The sequence below is a fragment of the Pituophis catenifer genome, unplaced genomic scaffold (genome assembly GCF_029215685.1).
Source record: "Pituophis catenifer annectens isolate HBS135680 unplaced genomic scaffold, rPitCat1.0.hap2 SCAF_2, whole genome shotgun sequence".
NCBI classification, from domain to species: domain Eukaryota; kingdom Metazoa; phylum Chordata; class Lepidosauria; order Squamata; family Colubridae; genus Pituophis; species Pituophis catenifer.
Window position 1 is genome coordinate 191,284,401 of NW_027256882.1, and position 12,713 is coordinate 191,297,113.

The window sequence follows — 12,713 nt, forward strand, 5'->3', positions numbered from 1 at the left end:
TCTGGGCCCACCGGAAGTTAGGAAACGAGCCATTTCCAGCCTCCAGAGGCCCTCCGGAGGAGGAGGGAGGCCATTTTCACCCTCCCCAGGCTCCTAGAAAGCCTCTGGACCCTGGGGAGGACGAAAAATGGGCCTTCTGGGCCCATCAGTAACCTTTTTGCCATCGCGTGCCAAAAGCAGGGGAAGCAGGGGGGTCATGTGTGCATGCTTGCGGGGGCATTGAATTATGGGTTTGGTCATGCATGCACACAACCCCCGTGCTCCCCCCCACTTTTGGCATGCAAAAGCAAAAAGGTTGGCCATCACTGGTATAGGGTCTTTTGTTTGAGCAGGGGTTTGGACTAGAAAACTTCCAGTGCTATTATTCTATGGTCTATATATGCTTAGGTGCTCCATTGCTGAAGTCTCCATTCTAATCTTCTCTTTGCCTATGGTTTGTTTTTATAATACTTATCTTTTAATGTAGATTTTTACATTTTATATTTTTGTATCTGTTGTTGTTTTTAACTGTTGTATGCCATCGAAAATCACTTTTTGTGAGATGGGTGGCCATATAAATCTGATTAATTAATTGATTAATTAATGATGTCACACAAATGAGTAAAGATGGACTTATTTTGAGACCTTCGTAACTGTGTATTTTGGAAAGACTGTGCATTAAGCCAGTCAGGCAATTTACACTTCTGTCTCTACAGCTTGGTGATTTGCCACTGCTAATAGTGCATTCTCTTGGAGCTTAAAAAAAAAACTGGTTTGGAAGCTATATGTGGTCTATGAACAATCCATCCCTGCAGTAGTAATTGATCCTTCAGAAAATACATTGGTTTAACAGAGATTGAACTGATTTATGAATTCCACTGGCTAGCATAGGAAACCCACCAATAATAGTAATTTTTCAACAGAAAAGTTCTATAGGCACAGTAAACTATGAATTCTATAGGCACAGTAAACCATTTGAAGGAAATACCTAAAAATTTGGAAAAAAAGGAGAAGATTAATTTTGTAGAGGTGGCTATCTACCAAGAAATATGTCCAATTTCAGAAATTTCACAATGATGGATTGTCTTAATTCTATTTTTCTTTCTAAAGGAAAAAAGGCTGTAATGTACTCAATATAACAGTTTGGAAACAGACTTTCCTCTGGTGAATAAAAAGCTTATCAAATTTTAAACAAAACAGCATTTTTGTCTAAAATCAGTATTTAAAACATTGGGGTGCTAAAAAGAAAAATTAGTAAGCTCCCCAAATTTTTGATGGGCAACATCTATGAAAACTATAGCAATTGTAAGGTTCCCTTTGGCAAAATGTCTTCTAAATTATAAAATGACATGGAGAGGCTCTTGAACAGAATAACATGATATTTTCAAGGAATGTTTGGTCTCAAAATGATTCCTCAAAGCAAAATAAGGAATGTTGAACAAGTACATTGATTCAAAGACATTTCAGAATGAAGTGATGGACAACATTGTGTTAATCCTTTAGCTGTTTCTGGAGTATGATTCTGGACTCAAATACTGTGTTGAGCTTTGGGTACCACAGTTTAAGATGACTTCAGATACAGTAGAACTGATTCAGAAAATGAGAGGGGGCTAGACACTAAGTGCTTTGAAGAGAGATTGAAAGTGTGAATATTTGCTGTGAGAAGAGAAGACAGAGTGGGGATTGAGAGTACTTTTCAAGTGCTTTGAAGGAATGGGACACAGAAGGTCAAGATTTATTTTCTTCATTACATAGTGTAGGACACCAAATAATAGTTTAAAGTAGCAGGCAGTGGATTTCAACTGAATGTTTTTAAAATTCTTATCAGCAGGACTGGTCAGTAATAGAACCAGTAATTCAGCCTGATACCATAGTAGGATTATTTTTATTGGATGCATTCAAACAGAAGCCGGACTACTTTTTCCATAGAATCAGAGATGTAAGGGATCTTTGAGGTCACCTAGCCCAATCCCATGCTTGATGCAGGATGTGCTATAGCATCTCTCTCAGATAACCATCTAGCCTTCATTTGAGGACCTCTAGTAACAGCTTGCATAGTTGGCTGACAAGTTGTATGGTCAAGAAGTTCTTCCTGATGATAGGCATGCAGCTTCTTTGTTCTAGTTTTAATCCATTGATTCTAATCTTGCCTTCTTGGGCAACAGAGAATAACCTTATGTGTGACAACAAGTCAGACATCTGAAGACTGTTGGATAAGAAACCTAGATCAGTTCACTATTCCTCATGGGGCTTTATTGCACATCTGTTCACCGCCTTGTTAGGCTGTCTCCAAACTTGCACCCATTTATCACAGTTAAAACCTGAACTCCAAATTAGATTTGACCAAGACAGAATAGAATGAAGCAACTCTTTCCCATGAACTGGACTCCTGTGGTCCTATTAACCCCAAAAGAGAATTTGCCCTTTTAGCAACTGCATCAGACTGCTGGCTCATATTTAACTTTAATAAGGGCGCCCAGATCCCTTTCACATTTACTACTTCCAGATCAGGTGTCTCCCATCCTGTTCTTCTGCCTTGGATTTTTTCTGCCCAGATGAAGAACTTAAATTCCATTACATTTATGTCAACCTATTAATTAAATCTATCTAGATCTTTTTTTAAATCTTCTCTTTCTCATCTAATGTATTAGCTTTCATCTAATTTTGTGCATCTGCAGATTCAGCAGTTTTATATCATCTGCAGATTTTCTCACCTTCTTCAGCTCATTTACAAAAAAGGTGAAGAGGATGGCTCCAGAACCAAAGAAAGTCCTGTAGTATTTCATTTGATACTTTTGTTCAAGCTCCAGTCATTAATGAGCACCTTTTGGTTGTGGTCATGCAGCCAACTATGAATTCATAGAATCATAAAATAATGGAGCTGAAAGGGACCTTGGAGGCCTTCTAGATCAAATCCTGCCCAGGACAGAGCCACCTGTAAGGTTAGAGTTAGGGTTAGGGTTAAATATTCACATATTTACTAGATGCCTATGGTGGAGAAACAGATATTTAGCAGAGGTGCTCACAATCCTGAAAAATGTGCTTTCCACCTAGAATCAATTTGATTCTCTCAATGAGGAAAAATTACTACAATATCTACTAGAGCACCATACCATTTTCATGGGTGATGACACAATTTCCTTGTCACTATAGTAGTAAACAAAGAAATGATTTAGCAGAGTTTAGAAAGGGTTTAAATTATAGTATATCTACATACTGACAGTCACATTAATTGTAATACAAAACAAATTTCCAAAATGATAATATATATATGGCATTGCCCCTGAATATTCCACCAAAGACAAGGGTCAATTCCCTCCCCCCTCCAAGACTATAATTGACCTGCAGTCAGCAAAACAAAAGGAGAGATAGTTTAGGGAAAGAAATATACTGCTCAAAAAAAATAAAGGGAACACAAGCAGAAGACATCCGAGATCTGAATGAATGAAATAGCCTTATTAAATACTTTGTTCTTTACATACAATAGCTTATACACTGCTCAAACAACTAAAGGGAACACAAAAAACTACTGTATGTAACAAACAAAGTATTTAATGAGGCTATTTCATTCATTCAGATCTCAGATGTCTTCTGCTTGTGTTCCCTTTATTTTTTTGAGCAGTGTATATTTATTGAGTAAATTATGTTTCCCCTTATAATTCAGAATGTTTTATAAAATATTAATGCTCTATCAAATAAGGTTTATTTAAAAATAACTACTAATAAATAAAACCCTCTGCCTCCTCCAAAAGTCCATGCACATAACCTTGTTTGTTTGTTTGTTTGTTTGTTTGTTTGTTTGTTTGTTTGTTTGTCTGAAGAATCTGATGTCCAGGTAGATTGCATATGAAAGGACAGGAAAGATTCATAATTTTTCCATTACCTCTTTTTTTTTCAATTTTTGTTCTCAGTCATTGTTATTCTCTGGGGCTTTCTCTGTATTTTCCTCTTCCTTCTGTATTCTGGCTTACCTTCTCTGGATGCTTCACTTTGTCTTCAACATAAAAAACTCTGATAGGTTTACAAGTTGCATATACTAAAAATATATGAAGTGACCAAAGGATATTTTTCAGTTTTGTTTATGCTTGGTGGGACTCATAACAGCTGAGTAGGCTTATTTTCTGAAATAAAAGGTAAAGGTAAAATTTCCCCCTGTCCAGTCGTATCTGACTCTAGGGAATCATGTCCATCTCCATTTCTTAGCCAAAGGAGCCAGCATTCTCCAAAGACACTTCTGTGGTCATGTGGCCAGCATGACTGTATGCCAAGACACACGGAATGTTGTTACCTTCCCACCAAAGTGGTGCCTATTTATCTATTCACATAGTTTGTATACTTTCAAACTGCTAAGTTGGCAGGAACTTGGGGTGAGTAACACGTACTCACCCCATCATGCAGTGCTTGGGTCCCAAACCCAGGTTGTCAGCTGGAAAGCTCAGTGTCTTTAACCAATGAGACATTGTGCTCTAATTTTTTCTTAAATAATAATAAAAACAAATTTGAATTGAAACCTTAGCAATGGATGTACCATTAAATAATGGCAAAAAAAATTACAGGTAGATTTTGACTTATAATTACAATTGGGACCAGAAATTCTATTGGTAAGCAAGGCAGTTGTTAATTGAGTTGCAGCTCAATTTCACAGTCTGTTTTGCTTTGTTAAGCAAATCTCTGAAGCTAAGTGCAAATATGTGGTCGTTAAGTGAATTTGGCTTCCTCTTTGACTTTACTTGTTGGAAGCTGGCTGGGAAAGTAACAGATGGCAATTGCACAGCCATGGGATGTTGCAACCATTGTAAATATGTGCTTGTGCCAAGCGCCTGAATCATGTGACGGTGGAGATGCCACAATAGTTTTTAAGTGTAATGACTAGTTGCAAGTCATTTTTTTCAGTGCCATTGTAACTTGACATATTTACATATATAGGTAGGGAAAAAAGCTAAACATAAAGTTTTACGAGATGCAAACAAAAGAGGAGAATCTAAAATTGTATTCCACTGCTTGTTTGGTGTGAATGAAAGAATGGATATTGCTGAGAAATGAGAAACTTTTACGGTTAGAAGGCCACAACCTGAGATTTGGATGGCATGGGTATGTATGATATGATAGTTAAAATTAACATGGACTTTAAAAAGAATTTTATTAGATATGCCATATTCAGAATGTGGGATATATATATATAAACACAGGTTTTACCTAAAAACATCTTTATGTTTGCTGTTTGCTTGCTCTCCAGTTTCAGTCTAAAATAGTAGTGTCCCTTCTATTATTCAAACTGCTAACTCTTCTTTACCATCTCATTCACTTGCATGTGTGGAAATTAGTCTAGACTAGTAGCACATCTTTCCCCAAAGCTGTGAATCAGGATTTCTGAGATGTCAATGAAAGAATTGCTCAGCTTCTCAGTTGGAAAAGCAGAGGGGAAAAGTCTATTAAACTGGGAAGGGTGGTGATGAAGGGGGCTATTAAGAAGGTAATAGGGCAATCACCTCTTTTAATGCCTTCTTTCTAGCATACAATAAGGTTTCTTATCTATTTGTGCTATGTTGTTGTCAGCTGAGTTTAAACCCAAGAGCTTAGTCTAGCTGTACTGATTCAAGAATCTCAGAACTGCATTGCAAAGTTGATGTACAGAGTCTGATGTAAAAGGCTGAAAGATTTCCACCTAAAATTATCTATCATACTTTCAAAACAGAACAGCCCATGGAGGCCTCTGGAGATTTCAGATTCTCACTTTCACACACTACCAGGGCATCTGGAAGTAGCACATATCTCTGTTATAGACCAGTTCCTATCACCCAGTCTTTCAGCTTTATAATGGAAATGTCAGGTACGGTGTCATTTACTGCTAAGCGCGTGGATGTTTCACATAACTTAGACCTCTCCTTTAGGAATTGGGTTCAGTCCAAGTCACTGCATTTAGACAAAGAGGGTTAATGGCTTTTGGTTGCCTTTCCAAAAATAATAAAAGACAAGGAAAACCATTCCAGCAGCAATATTTAATGTAAGCTTCTGGAAACTCTGCTACAGTTTGCTGCATAAGCTTGCGAAGGCCACAGATTAGTTACATTCATAAAACTTCCTTTGCTGCAATTGTTACATCTCTTATCCATTAAAACTTCCTTTGTTGCAATTATTATATCCATTCAAAATTACAGACTCATGAATAAAACTTTCCCCAGTGCAATAAATAAGTAAACCAGTTTTTAACCACTGATTTTTTTACCCTAAATCTCTTTTTGTAAGAATGACATCTTTCCCCTCTGTTTTAGTTAATTATAATGCTTTTAACTATTTTATAACAGTTCGTATTTTATTATTTACTAGACATCCCATGACTCATTGAATCATTATTTCACAGATTTTTTTTATTATTACATTCCACAATGCTTTCAATAATGACAGAGCATCTAATGATGTTCCTTTAGTGGAAAGGTTCTTAAAAATTCAGGGAAATACTCAGAATTATAGCTGCCTTGTAAATAGCCCATGTTGAACTGTATAGTCAAACATCAAGTGTGTTTGATGTTTTATGACATTTTGTATTATATCATAAACCACAATTGAGGAATCAGAGTTTTAGCAATAGATAGATGTGAGATTAAAGATGATAGATAGATAGATAGATAGATAGATAGATAGATAGATAGATAGATGATAGATAAGTTGCTATTAATACCCTATGAACAGAGGAGCATAAGGCAAGTATGATGAAAACTATTTTGATAAGAGCACAGGCAAACCATTCCACAGTATTTGCTCCAAGGTCAAAACCAGGGGTGGGTTTTAAAACCCATCGCTACCAGTTTTCTCATGGGCACTCATGCGCTTGCGCATATGTGTGACACCTTTGTGCATGCGCAGAAGTGTCCTGGCAGGTGGGCGGAGCCTCCCACTGCCGCCACTACCGGTTCGCCCGATCTGAGGAGAACAGGTAACAACCCACCACCGGTCAAAACCTATATGTTTAGCAACCTCCTCCATATTGACATTAGAAGCCAAAGGGTCCACTAAGTCTACTAAGCATGAATTAAGTCTAGCGGTTTTGAGTCTAACTGCTTGCAATTACATCATTGCTGTAGATTCTGTGCCAGCATATCACAAGGATTATGCCAGTGTAGCATCATATACATGGAACTGAATTACTAATGTAACTTTGTCAATATTGAGGAAATAGCTTCAGGTGCATTTAAAAATAGAAGTGTAGCTCCTAAACCATCAAGATACTTAATTTTTTAAGATTTCCCATCCACTACCATGTGATAAACTACAAAAAAAGAGGGAAAAGGGCAGCAGAAATTAAAACTACCCCATTGAGAATAATCCACTACCGTCCTTGGGAATGGCGGAATGCTGAAATCAGACTAGCTCTGCAGAAAATCATGATAAATGGATTTCAATATATACTTGGGAATCTTATATATCAGAGGATATGGCATAAAGCCACATTTCTCTGACTATGCATTCTATAAGGATGTTTGAATAGGGTTTATGGTTGCGTGGAACCAAAATGATTATATTTTTTTGAAATGCAAGGTTGTGGAGAGAAGGGTAATCATTTGAGGGTGCATGTTTGTGGTTCTGTATTGTTCAAACACAGAAAGTACATCCAACTTGGCCTCTTGTAGAAATTCACATATACATTATTCCCTACTATCTTTTTTAACTTAAAAGATATACCTGCATATGAGAAGCAACTATAATACAACATTTGCTCTTGCAATGAGTATTATATGGGTATTATGCAATGAGTATTATGACCTAGTCAACTGGGCAGCAATTGTGGAATAGCTCTCTGAGTCATGCAGATTAAATAAAATATTTTATTGCTTACATTAAATATTTCATTTTCTCCCTGCTGACAAAAGATAACAATTGTCTATGATTGTTCTCCCATCCCCAGTCCTTAATGGTATACGCAAGGCAGAGTTCACACACAATTGCCAGGGTCTGGAGGAGGCCATCTTTATTATGTACATAGGGTTTCCAAGACAGGATCTATTGGTTTAAAATCCTCCTTTGCATGCTCTCCCATCTCCCTGTTAATTTGTCATACCCACACTCATCCCCATTCCATTGTTCTCTTCACATAGACAGACACCTTGGAGAAAATATGCAGTAGTTAGCAAAACATGAATTTAGTCCCAAGAAGGAAGATATAGTTAGAAAAAAACTTAAAGTAACTAAATCTTGATTCTCTTTTGTATAAGAAATAAGGAAGGGAAAATGTTGTCAGGCTTTCTTTGACTATAGCCTATATAGCAATAGAATTTAGGCTTATATACTACCCATAGCACTTTCTGGGTAGTTTACAATGTAAGATTATTTTCATATTGCCTCCCCAACAATTTGGGTCCTTACCAATCTTGGAAGGCTGGAAGACTGAGTGAACCTTATTCATTCATTCATTCATTCATTCATTCATTCATTCATTCATTCATTTATTTTATTTATTTATTTATTTATTTATTTAATTAATTTTTATACTGACCCCTCTCCCGAAGAACTCGGGGCAGTGAACAGCCAAGATTAAAAAACATACAATATAAACATTAAAATACATTTAAAACAAAATTAAATCCCTAATGGCTTTCCCCAATTTAAAACCCCTTACCCATAAAATTCACCAATAAAAAATTTAAGCCAGCCCGGCTTGCTGAAATAGAAACGTTTTCAGAGCCCGGCGAAAGGTTCGGAGGTCCGGGATCAGTCGTATCCCTGGGGGTAGCTCATTCCAGAGGGCGGGTGTCCCCACAGAGAAGGCTCTTCCCCAGGGGGTCGCCAGTCGACATTGCCTGACCGACGGCACCCTGAGGAGACCCTCTCTGTGGGAGCGAATTGGCCAGTGGGAGGTTATCGGTGGCAGAAGGTGGTCTTGTAAATAACCGGGCCCTAAGCCATGGAGCGCTTTGAAGATGAGAACCAGTACCTTGAAGCGCACCCGGAAGACCACTGGAAGCCAATGCAGCTCGCGCAGGAGAGGTGTTACATGGGAGCGCCATATCGTCCCCATAAGTACCCGCACGGCTGCATTCTGCACCAGTTGGAGCCTCCGGGTGCTCCTCAAGGGGAGCCCCATGTAGATTATCAATATCAATAAAATAGAGTTCCAGTACTTCACGTGGAATCTGTTTTCTGATCTGACCTATTCTGAAGGATGGACAGTAAGAACACTCATAAAATTCACCACAACGCCTAACCCCATGATGGTGAACCTATGGCACGCGAGCCGTCACCCCAGTTCAGCTGCACTGAGCATGCACGCGTGCCTCCCACCAGCTAACTGGTCTGCCATGGGGGACGTGGGGCACATGCAGGGGGTGGGGCACATGCAGGGGGTGCGTGTGCATGCATGGGGGGGTGGGGACATGCACGGGGCCATGCATGCATTGCATTTTGGGGGTTCACACACACTTTGGGCACAGAAAAGGTTAGCTATCACTGACCTAACCTATTAACCGAAGTAACTTTTGTCATCAGGTGAAGAAAAATTGTTCATGCCATTGTATTTTTGTAGTTTCAGTCTGGTCAAGATAGGAACTCATCTGAGGGGTTGCATTGAGCCATGAGCCTTCAGAACATGTAAAGAAATTTGAGGACTAACTAATAAAAAATGTGGAAAACTGGGAGATAAGGGAATTAAATCTACTTTGCACATCACTATGAAACAAATCCTGTCCTGATTTTACAGTACTGGATTGTGCTATTTTCCAGTCAGAAGAGATGCTGGCTGAGATACAGCAAGCACTACAGGAGAAATATTTATTTCCTAGCATATAACAGTCCTAAGTACTTAGGAAACTGCTTATGAAAACATGTCAGTAAATCTAGTCATTTTATACACACACATGCACCTACACACATGGAGTGAGAAGAAACTCAAGGAAGTAAATGTTTTATCAATATGATAATCTGCATGATTTTTATTTCTGAACATATGTGTACTGTTCCTGCATTCATTCCCTAATTTTATTATGCATTCTTGATACAAGTTGATAAAGTGTGTCCATGTTGCGGTAGCAGTTTGGCAGAGTATGGCCTGGGAGACTAGGACAAAGCCAAAACGACCCAGACCCAAATTTCTAGTAAAAAGAAAAAGCTAAAATTATATGCTATGCTAGTAGATAGCGTCAGATGATGAAATCAAGGAAACAGCAGATTATATGGCAAATCATATGCATAATGCACACAACACATACTCACATTGCTTTTTTTGAGCACAGATGGGCACTATATGATAGATGGACTGCATGTGACTCCCCCAAATCATTTTTGTGATTCTAGACCCACAGATTTCACTTTGCTTTTCTTGGATCATAAGCATGATTGTGATGATTATGCCTTAAAATTAACCCCCTAGAAAAAGAGGTAGATAGAGGTAGAATCCTGGAAAGTTAAGACTTCAGATCCTTATTGAGAAATCATTGAGGACTTTTAATAATTGCTGCATTAATTTTGAAGTACTTATTGATCAGTCCACAGTCTCAAAATCTCCCTAGATACTGATATCAGACTGACTAATCTGGTTCCCTAAATACTGCTTTTTTTTTCTTTTTGAAAATAACTATATTTGTCTTCATTCAATTGTCTGGCACTTAACTTACTCTCTAGAATTTTCAAAGATAATATATCTCAACTGAGCCATGTTGCTTCAATATCCTAGAATGCAATTATTCTGGCCCTGGACTTTTGAATTTATTCCAAATAAACAGATTTTCCTGAAGAGAAAATCCTCATGCTGCTGTCCAGCTGATGGGCATTTGCTAGTGACCTCAATGACATAAAAAGAACAAAACATACATTGTTATAACCCAGTGCAAACCACATCATATTTGTGACACATTGGGTTTCTGTCATGACATCATGGCACTCATTTTTGCACTCTCCCCATCCCTCTGGCTGACACCTATGATTTCGTTCCTTCAACCTGCTGTGCACAATTGCCAAATCTTGAGTCAGAATAGAATGGAAGATCTCTGCCTTTTCCTCATTGCCAGTTAGTATGTGGTCATCTTCCCTGCAAATATACTAAAGAACTGGTATGTTTCTATCATTTTTCAGAACATATTTGAAGAAACCACTTTGTTACTATCCTTTGCCAAATTCACCTCATACTGTCCTTTTGCCTTTTTGACACCATAATTACAATTTCAAGATCCCTGGAGATTACTTGATGATATGTTCCCCTTTCCAATTTCTGTCCTTGTTTATTTTCAGATCATCACTAATTTTTTTGCCCTGCAGCTACATTGGCTTTTACCAGTTCCTTGAGACTATGCCTGTAGTATTTCCCCTTATTAGGAATTCCTCCTCATATTATCTTGTTTACATTAGTTTCTCTTAACATGATTTTATAATTTTTGTCATTTTTCAGAGCTTATTAAAATAACTTACATGAAGTCCAAGATGTTTATTCTTACTCAACATTATTTTCTCTTAAAAATAGGGTTTTCTAAGTGGTTATTAAGTAAAAAAAAAATGTTGTCCCAGGGCCGGATTTAGATTGAAAGAGGCCCTAGGCTATTCCACTTATGAGGCCCTTTCACCAGTGGTGGGATTCAATTTTTTAACAACAAGTTCTGTGGGCGTGGCTTAGTTGGAGGTGTGGCTTGGCAATCATGTGACTGGGTGGGCATGGCTAGCTGGTCACGTGACTGTGTAGGCGTGGGTAGCTCGTCATGTGACCGGGTGGGTGTGGCTATGTGCATAGACTTTTTTCAGAGGGCTGAAAAAAGTCATTTCTGACTGGGCCTCGCACTTTTGACCAGTCCTCACACTTATGACCATCCTCACATTTATGCCCATGCAGCTTTCTTAACAACCATGTCACTCATTTCACAACTGCTTCTCTTCACCATGGTGACAAGATAGGGCAAAAATGTAAAATGTGAGGACAGTCGTAAGTTCGAGGACTGATCAAAAGTGCGAGGACCAGTCAGAAATAACTTTTTCAGCCCTCTGAGTAGTCCATATGCATAAAAGGATACAGCAATAGAGAGGGATGAAGGAAGGGAAGGGAAATTAGAGTAGGAGAGAGAGGGAGGAAGAGAGGAGGAGAAGGAGAAAGGAAGAGGAAGTAGGGAGGAGAAGAAGAGGGGGAGGAAGAGAAAGTAAGAAGGAAAGAAAAGAGAGGTGGTAGGTTTGAGGAGAAAGATTGCTGTACAATAAAAAAGATGAAAGGGAAGAAAGCCAACCCCAAACAAATATAAAGATATTAGGATAAAGAATGAATTGTTAAACTTTAAAGAATAAAAGAGAACAAATATGAATAAATAACAATAATTAGAAACACACATACAAACATACAATGTATTTTCTTTGAACAGAGTATTTGGCTGGTTCACAAATTTAAACAGTGTTTAGTCATTTCAATTAAATTTACAATTTCTATATTTCCTTTTTGCCATATTTATTCCTCATCTATTTTTGTAAAAAACCAATATTACCCTCATCCTCATCTCTAATCTTAATCAAATTCAATTTTTCCCTTCTATTCTATATTATACCCCTTCCCATTATCATCTATTTTTATATCCATCCTCACATTGGTTAATTATGTAATATTACAGTTGTTTAATATGAATTCAATATTTTAATATAAATCAATTAGTTATATAACTACCTTTTTTGTATATTAATCAATATGAACATGAATATTCCAATTATTTCCATGCATTCCAATTTCTTACAAATCCATTAATTATATTTACCAATAATAATAAACCAAATAATTT